This window comes from Manis pentadactyla, chromosome Y (assembly GCF_030020395.1).
Source record: "Manis pentadactyla isolate mManPen7 chromosome Y, mManPen7.hap1, whole genome shotgun sequence".
In the NCBI taxonomy this organism is placed as follows: domain Eukaryota; kingdom Metazoa; phylum Chordata; class Mammalia; order Pholidota; family Manidae; genus Manis; species Manis pentadactyla.
The window spans coordinates 7,985,376-7,999,037 of NC_080039.1; the positions used below are offsets into that span (position 1 = coordinate 7,985,376).

The following is a 13,662-nucleotide window of genomic DNA, read 5'->3' on the forward strand; positions in this document are numbered from 1 at the left end:
AGAGATCCTGATCATATGCAACTCCAGTCCCAACGTAGATACTAAAATAAAATGGAGGACTGTAATGTAAACACTTTCTTCGTGGCCTTCCTTGCCTTAGAAACTTCAACATCAGTAGGACCAGCAGCTATTTTTTTTTAATAAAATGCTGAAGTGGTAGGTAGATGCAAGATAAAGGTAGAAAACATTGTTTAGTGCTGTAAGAAAGCAAATGTAGATGATCAGGTGTATGCCTGTAGACTATGTGTTAATCCAAGCTTGACAAGGGCAACAAAACCTCCATGGATGCAAAGGATTTCTCTCAAAACAGGGGGTGTGAGGTTCTAAGCCTCACATCTGTTGATCCGCAATTTCTCACCTGATGGCCCCCCTGCGACTGTGCCTGTCTTAGGTTGTTCCTCCCTTGAGGAATCTTACCCGTCTCTGGCTAACCAGTCATCTTCTGGGGCCATACAGGGAAATGTACAGTTGGTGAGAGAGAAGCAATATTGTTTGAAAAGGTTAGCTTTTTACTTCTTTGCAGATTTATGCCCTGTGGGTTTTATGCTCAGCATTTGTCTTGAGGTATCTTTACCACTTGTAAGAATTATGACACTCAGTAAATTCGATATGAGGCACAAATACAATTTAAGGGTTATAATTAGGAAGGAAGAAGAAAAACTATAGAAGTAGCAGACGGAAGAAAACATGGGAAGATTGATGATTTCTTTGACATATCTTCTTGTAGAGTAACTTAAGCATGTATGGGTTTTAAACTACTAATTAAATTGGGCACACACATTAACATAATAATATAGTTACATAACCAAAGCAGACCTACAATTACCAGCCATCTCCATTGAAACCAAGAAAACCAGTTAGGCACCCTAAGCATTTGTGAAAACTTATCTATGATATGATGGATATTGTCAAACTGAATTTGAATAGTTTGAGAAAATCAGACAATTTAAAACAACACATTCTTGGGAACTGTTCACTTCCCATATGTTCTTTTAACAGTAGATAGTCTGTAGTCTCAAGATTTTGTAGAACTGCAACTTGCACTTCTCCTAATTCTTGGTTGAGTTCCAACAGTATAGATCCAGTCAAATTTGTTATTTTACTATATGCAAAGGCCAGCTTAGATATCTACCCCTTCATTCCAATGGCAATTCCAGGAACCAGTGGGATGAATGCAGCTACAACTGCGACAGCGCCAGGATCTTTGTTGACATTTTTTGATGATCATCTTCTGGAATGACTCTTCCAGAGTATGTTGATGTTGGAACTTCTTCATATCGTATCTTAGTTCATTTCCTGGGTAGCCAAATTGGGCTTTGATCCTCTGTATAAACACAAACTGACCCTTTGCCCACACATTGATATGCCCGTCATACCATTGTGAAGAACTTATTGGAGGTCACCACACAGGAAATGCTTTTTTTTTTCAGAGAAAGGAATATTATCAGAAAAATGTACTTCCATAGCTGATCATCTGATACCCTTTAAATGATCAAAATTAAGGGTATTTAAAGCATGCAATAATCATTGATTTACAGTTAGTTTTATCCTATCAGGGAGTGATCCCCCTTTCTTTTTTTTTCTTTTTGTTATCATTAATATACAATTACATGACAAATATTATGTTTACTAGGCTCTCCCCTATACCAGGTACCCCCTATAAACCCCTTTACAGTCACTGTCCATCGGCATAGCAAAATGCTGTAGAATCACTACTTGTCTTCTCTGTGTTGTACAGCCCTCCCCTTTCTCCCACCCCCCATTTATGCATGCTAATCTTAATACCCCCCTTTGCCTTCCCCCCCTTATCCCTCCTTACCCACCCATCCTCCCCAGTCCCTTTCCCTTTGGTACCTGTTAGTGCATTCTTGGGTTCTGTGATTCTGCTGCTATCTTCTTCTTTCAGTTTTTCCTTTGTTCTTATACTCCACAGATGAGTGAAATCATTAGGTATTTCTCTTTCTCATCTTGGTTATTTCACTGAGCATAATACCCTCTAGCTCCATCCATGTTGCTGAAAATGTTAGGATTTGTTTTCTTCTTATGGCTGAGTAATATTCCATTGTGTATATGTACCACATTTTCTTTATCCAATAATCTACTGATGGACACTTAGGTTGCTTCCAATTCTTGGCTATTGTAAATAGTGCTGCGATAAACATAGGGGTGCATCTGTCTTTTTCAAACTTGAGTGCTGCTTTCTTATGGTAAATTCCTAGGAGTGGAATTCCTGGGTCAAATGGTAAGTCTGTTTTGAGCTTTTTGAGGAACCTCCATACCTCTTTCCACAATGGTTGAACTAACTTACATTCAAACCAGCAGTGTAGGAGGGTTCCCCTTTCTCCACAACCTTGCCAACATTTGTTGTTGTTTGTCTTTTGGATGGCAGCCATCCTTACTGGTGTGAGGTGATACCTCATTGTAGTTTTAATTTGCATTTCTCTGATAATTAGCAATGTGGAACATCTTTTCATATGTCTGTTGGCCATCTGTATTTCTTTTATGGAGAACTGTCTGTTCAGTTCCTCTGACCATTTTTTAAGTGGATTGTTTGTTTTTTGTTTGTTGAGATGGATGAGCTCTTTATATATTTTGGATGTCAAGCCTTTATCGGATGTGTCATTTTCAAATATATTCTCCCATACTGTAGGGTTCCTTTTTGTTCTATTGATGGTGTCCTTTGCTGTACAAAAGCTTTTCAGCTAAATATAGTCCCACTTCTTCATTTTTGCTATTGTTTTCTTGCCCAGGGAGATATGTTCAAGAAGAGGTCACACACGTTTATGTCTAAAAGGTTTTTGCCTAATTTTTTTTCTAAGAGTTTTATGTTTTCATGACTTACATTCAGGTCTTTGATCAATTTTGAATTTACTTTGGTGTATGGGGTTAGAATATGGTCCAGTTTCATTCTCCTACATGTATCTGTCCAGTTTTGCAAGCACCATCTGTTGAAGAGACTGTCATTTCACCTTTGTATGTGCATGGCTCCTTTATCAAATATTAATTGACCATATATGTTTGGGTTAATACCTGGAGTCTCTAGTCTGTTCCACTGGTCTGTGGCTTTGTTCTTGTGCCAGTACCAAATTGTCTTGATTGCTATGGCTTTGTAGTAGAGATTGAAATTGGGGAGTGAGATCTCCCCTAGTTTATTCTTCTTTCTCAGGATTGCTTTGGCTATTCGGGGTCTTTGGTGTTTCCATATGAATTTTTGAATTATTTGTTCCAGTTCATTGAAGAATGTTGCTGGTAGTTTCATAGGGATTGCATCAAATCTGTATATTGCTTTGGGCAGGATGGCCATTTTGACGATATTAATTCTTCCTAGCCACGAGCATGGGATGAGTTTCCATCTGTTAGTGTCCCCTTTAATTTCTCTTAAGAGTGACTTGTAATTTTCAGAGTATAAGTCTTTCACTTCTTTGGTTAGGTTTATTCCTAGGTATTTTATTTTTTTGGATGCAATTGTGAATGGAGTTGTTTTCCTGATTTCTCTTTCTGTTGATTCATTGTTAGTATATAGGAAAGCCACAGATTTCTGTGTGTTGATTTTGTATCCTGCAACTTTGCTGTATTCCGATATCAGTTCTAGTAGTTTTGGGGTGGAGTCTTTAGGGTTTTTTATGTACAGTATCATGTCATCTGCAAATAGTGACAGTTTAACTTCTTCTTTACCAATCTGGATTCCTTGTATTTCTTTATTTTGTCTGATTGCCATGGCTAGGACCTCCAGTACTATGTTAAATAACAGTGGGGACAGTGGGCATCCCTGTCTAGTTCCCGATCTCAGAGGAAATGCTTTCAGCTTCTAGCTGTTCAATATAATGTTGACTGTGGGTTTATCATAGATGGCCTTTATTATGTTGAGATACTTGCCCTCGATTCCCATTTTCCTGAGAGTTTTTATCATGAATGGATGTTGAACTTTGTCAAATGCTTTTTCAGCATCTATGGAGATGATCATGTGGTTTTTGTCTTTCTTTTTGTTGATGTGGTGGATCATGTTGATGGAATTTCGAATGTTGTACCATCCTTGCATTCCTGGGGTGAATTCCACTTGGTCATGGTGTATGATCCTTTTGATATACTGTTGAATTCGGTTTGCTGATATTTTATTGAGTATTTTTGCATCTACGTTCATCAGGGATATTGGTCTGTAATTTTCTTTTTTGGTGGGTTCTTTGCCTGGTTTTGGTATTAGGGTGATGTTGGCTTCATAGAATGAGTTTCGGAGTATTCCCTCCTCTTCTATTTTTTGGAAATCTTTAATGAGAATAGGTATTATGTCTTCTCTGTGGGTCTGATAAAATTCCGAGGTAAATCCCTCCGGCCCAGTGTTTTTGTTCTTGGGTAGTTTTTTGATTACCATTTCAATTTCTTTGCTCGTAATAGGTTTTTTTAACTTTTGTGTTTCTTCCTTGGTCAGTCTTGGAAGGTTGTATTTTTCTAGGAAGCTGTCCATTTCTTCTAGGTTTTCCAATTTGTTGGCATATAGGTTTTCATAGTAGTCTTTAATAATTCTTTGTATTTCTGTGGAGTCTGTCATGATTTTTCTGTTCTCTTTTCTGATTCTGTTGATTCTTGTTGATGCTTTTTTTCTCTTAATAAGTTTGGCTAGAGGCTTATCTATTTTGTTTATTTTCTCGAAGAACCAGCTCTTGTTTGGTTGATTTTTGCTATTGTTTTATTCTTCTCAATTTTGTTTATTTCTTCTCTGGTCTTTATTATGTCCCTCCTTCTGCTGAATTTAGTCCTCATTTGTTCTTCTTTTTCCAGTTTCGATAATTGTGATGTTAGACTATTCATTTGGGATTGTTCTTCCTTCTTCAAGTGTGTCTGGATCGCTATATACTTTCCTCTAATGACTGCTTTCGCTGCATCCCACAGAAGTTGGAGCTTTGTGTTGTTGTTGTTATTTGTTTCTGTATATTCCTTGATCTCTATTTTGATTTGTTCATTGATCCATTGATTATTTAGAAGCATGTTGTTAAGCCTCCATGTGTTTGTGAGCCTTTTTGTTTTCTTTGTAGAATTTATTTCTAGTTTTATACCTTTGTGGTATGAAAAATTGGTTGGTATAATTTCAATATTTTTGAATTTACTGAGGCTCTTTTTGTGGGCTAGTATGTGGTCTATTCTGGAGAATGTTCCATGTGCACTTGAGAAGAATGTCCTCAAAACATAGTAACTTCCTTGAAAGAACAATCCTTGTTAGTCACACCTTGCTACTTTGGCCATATTCTATTTGATAGAAAAATGTTTTCATGTGCAAACCTGACTGGGCCACAGTGTACTGAGATATTTGGTCAAGTATCTGGTATTTCTAGGTAAGATCAATCATTTGAATGGTAAAATGAGTAAAGCAGATTTTTCTGTCTAGGATAGATAATGTTTTCCAATCAACTGAAGACCTGAATAGAGCACAAAGGATAATATGGAATTCCTCCTACCTATTTGAGCTAGGACATTAGTCCTTCTGGCTTTTGGAATCACAGTGAAAATCAGATCTCCCTGGGTCTCTAGATCAAGGCACCTGGCTTTCATACTGGGAATTGAGCCACTGGGTCTCCACCTTGCTGTATGCAGATAATAGGGCATGTCAAACTCCATAATTTTGGGTAAAGTAATTCCTTATAGTAATTCTCTTTGCATAAATGAAGATTTACATTTATACATATTGTTTCTGTTTCTGTTAAGAACTCTAAATAAAAGGAAATCATAAGTACAGCCTACATTAAAGGCAACAATTGCAAATTTTTCAACTACCTTACACATCATGCTAACAGGTAAGCTTTTTATCTCCATAATTTTAAAAAATTGCAACAGCAATCAGACCACATGCCTTTTAATCAGAATTAAAAGGCATCCAGATTGGTGTGAAAGAAGTTTAACTGTCGCTGTTTGCAGATGACATTATATTGTACATAAAAAACCCTAAAGAATCCACTTCATAATTACTAAATGTAATATCTGAATTCAAAGTTAAAGGATACAAAAATAATACACAGAAATCTGTTGCATTTCTATACACTAGTGATGAACAAGCATAAGGAGAATTCAGGAAAACAATTCAATTCACAACTGTATCAAAAAGAAAAAAATACCTAGGAATAAACCTATCCATGGAAGAGAAGACCTTGTGAGTAAAATTGTAATATTTCCAGAATGTCTCACCTGGCTTCGGTGCATTCAAATACCCTCAGTGCTGGAGAGAAATTCATCTCCTTGTCAGTGGGTAATTACCTGTGCAACCATGAGTGTATGAACCTGAGAGGTTAGGGGAAAGGGTTTGCTTGGTTGCTTCTTCAGAGCAAGGAAAAGAGACGGTGCTGGACTGTATTATGTAAGCAATAAACAGGTTTTAAACTTTATTTATCCCTTTGATCTTGGTTTTTAGCGATATTTTACCCTGGGATTACCTCCCTGTGGACTTAGAGACATACACAATGAAAACTACAAGACACCCCTGAGAGAAATGAAAGAAGATACCAATAAATGGAAGCACATGCTGTGTTCATGGATAGAATTAGAATAGTCAAAATGGCCATCCTGCCTATAGCAATCTACAGATTAAATGCCATCCCTACCAAAATAGCAAAAGCATTCCACAACAAGCTAGAGCAAACACTTCTAAAATTCATATGGAATACAAAAGACCCTGAATACCCAAAGAAATCCTGAGAAGGAAGAATAAAGCTGGGGGAATTATGCTCCCTGACTTCCAGCTCTATTACAAAGCCATGATAATCGAGAGAATTTGGTCCTGGCATAAGAACAGACACATAGACCAATGGAACAGGCTAGGCAGTCCAGATACAAAACCAAGCAAATATGGTCAAATAATATACGATAAAGGAACCATGGATATACAATGAGGAAATGGCTGGTTCTTCAACAGCTGGTGTTAACAAAAGTGGGCAGCTACATGAAAGAGAATGAAACTGGATTATTGTCTAACCCTATACACAAAACAAAACTCAGAATGGAGCACAGACCTGAATGTAAGACATGAAACCATAAAACTGTTAGAACAAAAACATATACAAAAATCTCTTACATATAAACAACTTTTTCCTGAACGCATCTCCTCAGGCAAGGAAAGCAAAAGCAAAAATGAACAATTGGGACTATATCAAGATAAAATCTTCTGTACAGCAAAGGACACCATCTGTAGAACAAAAAGATATCCTACCGTATGAGAGAATATATTTGTAAAAGATATCTGACAATGGGTTAATATCCAAAATATTGAAGAACTCACACACCTCAACACCCAATAAAGCAAATAACTCTATTAAAAAATAGGCATAGGACATGAACAGACACTTCTCCAAAGAAGACATTCAGATGGCCAACCAGCACATGAAAAGGTGTTCCACATCACTAATCATGAGGGAAATGCAAATTAAAACCACAATGAGATATCACCTCACACCAGTTAGGATGGCCAACACAGAGAAGATTAGGTGGGGTTGGAGGAGGGTCCATGGTTAATAAACTGAGGATTTACTGGACTGAACAATGTCAGACGAATTTCTTTGTTGCAGAGCTTTGCAGAACCTTTAATATGTTCATTCAGTCTTCAAAGATCTTTACAATGTGCATTACTTATATGGCCAAGGAAGGCTTGCTTTAATGAGTATCTTGCACTTTTTGAAATGTCCCTCTAGATGAACAATCACTTCTATAACTATTGTTATGATTATAAGGCAAGTCAAACTACTACTCTTTATCAAAAGATCATCTTTAAAGACATAAGAACAAGGATCTGCATCTTCCCATCTTTCCTCCCTTAATTTGGCTTTGTAGTTCCATTCCAAGTAATACATTATTAGTGATCATAAAAGATTGCATGTAGGGCACTTTCCACTTCACAGTGAACTTCCCCCCTTCCTCTTTCTGCTATCTACACATCCTACTCAATAAGAACTAGAAAGATCTGTATTCTCATCTCCATATTAAAAGGATGCAAAAAAAATGAATCCCATAGAAACTGAGCTTCAAAGTCACACTCAGTCAGTGACTGAGCTGGTCACTGGAGACCAAGCTTCCCAACTCTGGACTATAACCATGGCAAAGCCTGTCCCTCTTCTGGCCCCACTGGTCCTTCCCTCCCTATCAGGTGCTGCATTTATCTCACTGTGCATCTGAAGGTGGGTGGTAATGCTGTGGACTCCTTTCTGGCTCGATTTGGGCCTTTTCTTTCATCTGCTAATTGAATCATGCACTTCTCTTATAGGAGAGCAGAATCTTCAAAAGGGGTGGAAAAAGACTAGGAACAACAAATGCTGATGAGGATGTGGAGAAAGGGAACCCTCCTAGAGTGCTGGTAGGAAGGTAAACTAGTTCAACCATTGTAGAAAGCAATATGGAGGTTCCTCAAAAATCATAAAATAGAAATACCATCTGACCCAGGAATTCCACTCCTAGAAATTTACACTAGGAATGGAGGATTTCAGATTCAAAAAGATATGCACCCGTGTGTTTACTGCAGCACTATTTACAGTAGTCAAGATAGGGAAGCAAACTAAGTTTCCATCAGTAGATGAATGGATAAAGAAGAGGTGGTACATATACACAATGGAATATTATTCAGCTGTAAGAAACAAACAAATCCTACCATTTGCAACAACATGGATGGAGCTAGAAGGTATAATGCTCAGTGAAATAAGTCAGACAGAGAAAGACAAGTGCCAAATGATTTCCCTCAATTGTGGAGTAGAGCAATGAAGCAAAACTGAAGAAACAAAATACCAGGATACTTGTAGACTCCAAGAAGGGACTAGTAGTTACCAAAGGGTAGGGTTGTGGAAGGATTGGTGGGGAAGGAGAGAGAAGCTGATTGTGTTGTATCATGATTGGTGCACATGGTGTCTGTGTGGAGTCACAGGGAAGACAGTGTAGCTCAAGAAGACAAATAGGGAGTCTGTGGCATCTTACTACATTGATGCACAGTGACTGCAATTGGATAAGGGGGGTCGACTCAATAAGAGTGAATGTAATAACCACGTTTTTCATGTGAAAGCTTCATAAGAATGCATATCAATGATACCTTAATAAAAAATAATAATAAATAAATAAAATTAAAACAAGAAATTTACGGCTCTGGTCACCTCCCAGGAGAGCAGCTTGGTTTGAGAACATATCAATTAAAACTACCTGCCCAGCTCTGCAAGTTGGGCTAAGTTATTGTCTGCTAAAGAGTACATAAAGAATCTTTCTTCTTATTTTACTGAATGGTAAAATGCAATTTTATCTTTAAGAAGGAATCCTTCTTGTATTTCACTATGGTGTTTACAGCTGGGCCTGCATGCTAAATTCGTTGCGAAGGTTACTAATTACTTGATAAGGGCTAAAGGAGAAAAAACAGCTTATAGATAGGTTAATAAGATCTGGGCCTGCATGTTTAACAGAATAAAGACATGGGCTATGCTTGACATACGTTCCTTTATCTCAGTAACATTCAAACATTGCAGGCCAAGTTACTCCTGGCTTGCTGAGCATTAAGTGAGTAACTCATTAACTCTGAGTCTTTTTTAGTGGGCTTTCCTGCCGGGGACCAAAAGGACCCCCCACCCACAAATGGCGAACTCCCCGCTTCTCGTCCGGGTCCTCTGCTCCCGCCAGTGCCAGCCAAGGCCCAATCACCCCTCTACACCTTCCCGCCGGCGCCACCTAAGGTCCAATTATCTTCTGACCCACTACTTCCTTGCTAACCTGTATATTTTGAGCCTGCAAACAATAAACTGTGCCAGCTTGATCAGACATCCTGTCTTGCTGGTCGTGCTTTGTGTCCCTTGCTTGTTTCATTTCTGCAGGTTTCTCCTTTTGGCCCTCGTTGATAGTCCCGTGGGACGGGACACTTTACTGGACTTTTTCCTCTTTCCACCCACTCATATCTATTTTCCTAACACGTATAAGCAATCATCCATTTTGGCTCACCCATGTCTCTGGGAACTCAACTGCAAAAAGGGTCTCCACCAAACCTCCCAATCCAGGTATATACCCTTGCTCGCCCCACCTTGTAATCAGCTATTGATATGGAAATGTACTACTTTTCTCCACCCTTGGAAACACTACTGATATGGAGATGTACAAAGGCCAGGCAAGAGATTCTGGAAATACTGCAATTTGACCCACATTTATGTCTGTTGTTAGGGCTAATTTTCACATACATACATAAGACCTGTCAGAAACATAGCTTTGAGACAGGAATGGTGGGTGTAGTCAGAGTAGGGTGAGGGCCTCCGGGAAAAGCAGGGTGGAATATTTACAGTCAGAGCCATGTAACAATGGGCAAAGAAGTTCCTACTGAAAGTTTGTGCTAAGCACTTTGCAAATTCAAGATCACACTAATTCTCTAGGGTAAAGATACAGACATCTTCAGTGAGATCAGTGAAAGGTCAAATGGCCAGGAGCAACTTGGCCTTGAATGTTTGAGTGTTCTGCAAGGGTATCTGCATAACCCAGGACTCTGCTGTCAGCCCTAGCAATCAGACTATGTCCCAGCCCACCTTTAGGACAGGGCAGGTGATGCAATCCCACATCCCTAAGTTTCTTTCATGTTCTCGAAAAATCCTCAACTGCCTATAAAACCCCCTAGACAATGCACCACTATGGACTCTCTTGTCCTCTCCTGGTGTGAGCCGAGAGCTCTGTCCTTTCACTTTATCTCTAAATAAAAGCCTGTACCTTGCTCTACTTCCTTGAGTGTTTGTGAAGCTCATTCTTCGGCTTCGTCATCAAGAACCCCTGCATCATCTTCTAAGTCTCAGACTCACATTTTGTTCTACTCTAAATGAAAAGGAAATGATGCGAATACACCTCCCTAGTACTCCATAGCATGAACTCACCAATCTCAGAGTTCAAAAAGGTCCTTAATATTAGGAAGATTAGTTTCTCAGGAAAGCATTTTGCAAATTTGTGTAATCTGGTTTTCACGATGACTGACAAGTGCCACTGGCCACGGTTAGCAAAGGGTCAGGCATGTCCTATGTCCTGAAATGCAGTGAACAGTTAGTTCTTTACAATCTTTCACATGGGTGAAAATGCAAAAACCCTTTCTGTCAGAACTCTGCTTTTCATATAAATACAAAGTATTTTGACTAGTCTCAACATATTAGGATATTTTTAGGAATAGGAATGCCATATAATTGTAAATACATATTTCCACCATTTTGGAAAACATTAGCTCTGTTTACATAAGCAATTATGAACACATTGTATTTGTATATGTGGACATTTACATATTAAATAATTTTTATGTATATTCCTTTTATTTTGTTGTGTTAGATCATTTTGGGGAGGAAATGCATTAGGGAATTTAGTTTATATCATACCTTTTAATCATATTTATGCATTAAGTTCACAATGGTAAGTGTCCTGGTTTTTTACTTGCTGAAAAAACGTTTATGTAAGCTAGCTTTCCAGCTAGAAGTTGAAAAAGCAGTAAAGAAACTTGATCCAGTCACATTTGAGTGTTTTAAAACTGAAAAAGCAGAAATATCTTTTATGTGACAAATTTTTTGAGAATGTAATATGAATCCCAGCAGCAGGACACCCATGGAGGATGGTGCAGAACCTTGCATATTTAATTGTTTCCCTAAGAGGAATGTTAGTGCATTTCTTACACAGAAGCTGCTGCTCACTTGAATGTTCTCTTTCATTTGAGGGGCCTATGGCGCTAAATCTGAACTAAGGAACCTAAGAGAGAAGTGATTCTTCTGACAAGAGTAGCTCACTTCCTTCCATTCCAAGCCTATGTGGACAAGCACAGTTCTTTCAGCAGGTGGATTATGCCCATCCAAACAGCACTAAAGCCGTTGGGCCCCAAGAGTATCATCCACAACCTCCAGGGCCCAGTGGCTTTGGACAGCAGTGCAGCAGTAGAAGCTACAGAGCCTACACCACCGGAGAAAAACGAAATGCCTCCTGCCAAGAGGAAGGAGAGGAGGAGATGGGATGGCACTTTACCTAATCGTCATTCACCTTAAAGTAGTTTCATTGTCCACTCACCAAATAACGGGTGGCCCCCAGTGCATGGGTTACATCTCGGCCGCTGCGAAAGCAGAGAGGCCTTGGGTTCCTGCCCAAGACCCCAGCATCCTAAACCATTCAGACGGGCAGCTTCCCACAGCCAGCTGGAATACCCCCTCCGATGTTCCTCAACCTGAACATCCTCTGCAGACTCTACCCACAACGTCTTTTCTTTCCCCTCCCAGAGTATTCTACTCAAGCCACTGTTGACTTCTGCACAAACTGGCCACGCACCCGATGACACCTGAGGTCACATGAATCAAACGTTATTTGGGTGTTTTTTCTGTATTTTTTTATTAAGGTATTATTGATAGACACTCTTACTTAGGTTTCACATTCACATGAAAAACAGTGTGGTTACTACATTTACCTCTATTATCAAGTCACCACCCATACCCCAGTGCTGTCCAGTCACTGTCCATCAGCACAGCACGATGCCACAGATTCACTGTGTGCCTTCTCTGTCCTACGCTGTTCTCCCGGTGATCCCCTCACACAATGCGTACTATGGATATTTTAATAGTCTTGCATAGGAAAAACTTCCCAAAGGCAGGCGAGGGCTAGTAAAAACGTAAACATTTTGTGTGAAATCTGACTACTGGAAGGGAAAAGGAAAAGAGCGCTAGCTCAGTAAAGAAGGAAACCTACGAAAACACGGAGGAGAAGAGGAGTTAAAGGGGATTTGGCACTACGTTTAAGCTCTCGCGATAGTTCGAAGAATGACCGCTTATTCTCAGCTCCCAAGAAGTCCAAGACGTTGCCGAAGGATGGAAGAAATAAAGCTCTCGCGAGTTCTGAGAGCTTTAGGGAAACGCGATTAACCAGAAGACCCTAACGCGATTTAGTCATTTATACGTAAGAGGGGTGGTGCCGGGAGAACGTAAGAGGAATACACAGAACGGACAACGCTGGACCGAAGGTGGAAAGCTCCGGTTTCTTGGTTCGCTTCTGGCATGAGTGAGCTTGAGCGGGTCCACCAGCAGGTAAGGAGAAATGTGCCTTCTGGGCTGTTTGCGTGCTCCCCCTTCCCTGCTTAAGGTAGCCTATGGCGTAATGGAAACTAGACGCCTTGAAGGAAACTGTGGCTTGAGGTGAGTGGGAGTCTAGGCGGTGAGAAAACCCTATTAAGCTTGTGCAGAGGCGGCGGCAGTATTTCCGGCTTTCACTGTTACTAGGGTCAGGCTCGACTCAGGTATCTTACCCGGCTGCCCACAGTGGCGGCTTCTGTATGTGTGCGCGTGCAGTCTCCCAGAGGTGCACGTGTGCTGCGATAACTAATTAGTAAATGGATGGAAGTACGCGAAAGGGTACGAGAGGCTTGGTTGTCATTGGTCGGCCTTGATTAAAGCTTGGAAGTGTCGTTGGTGTGCGCATGAGAGTAGTTGGCGGCCGCGGAATGTGAGAGCGTCGGGAAGGAGTGAGGCCGTCTCTTAGCGGTAATGGCGGCGGCCGCTTTGTTTAGGCTGTTTGGCTGTGCCTCGCTGTTGTCGGGTAACAAGCCTCAGGCCCACCCGATCTGGGTCGGTGGGAGCGGGGTCGCCGAATGACTGACTACAAAATAAACTATGAAACGGTTATTTAGTTTTGTCTCGCGGGCCTTCTGCCTCCTTGTAATAGCCGGGTGCT

At 40.0% G+C, this 13,662-nt stretch overlaps 1 pseudogene; it reads right to left on the reverse strand.

Annotated features, from left to right (window-relative positions):
* The window catches only part of LOC130682202 (putative bifunctional UDP-N-acetylglucosamine transferase and deubiquitinase ALG13), a 30,450-nt pseudogene extending 17,040 nt beyond the window's left edge, over nucleotides 1-13,410 (reverse strand).
* Between the last annotated feature and the right edge of the window lie 252 nt (nucleotides 13,411-13,662).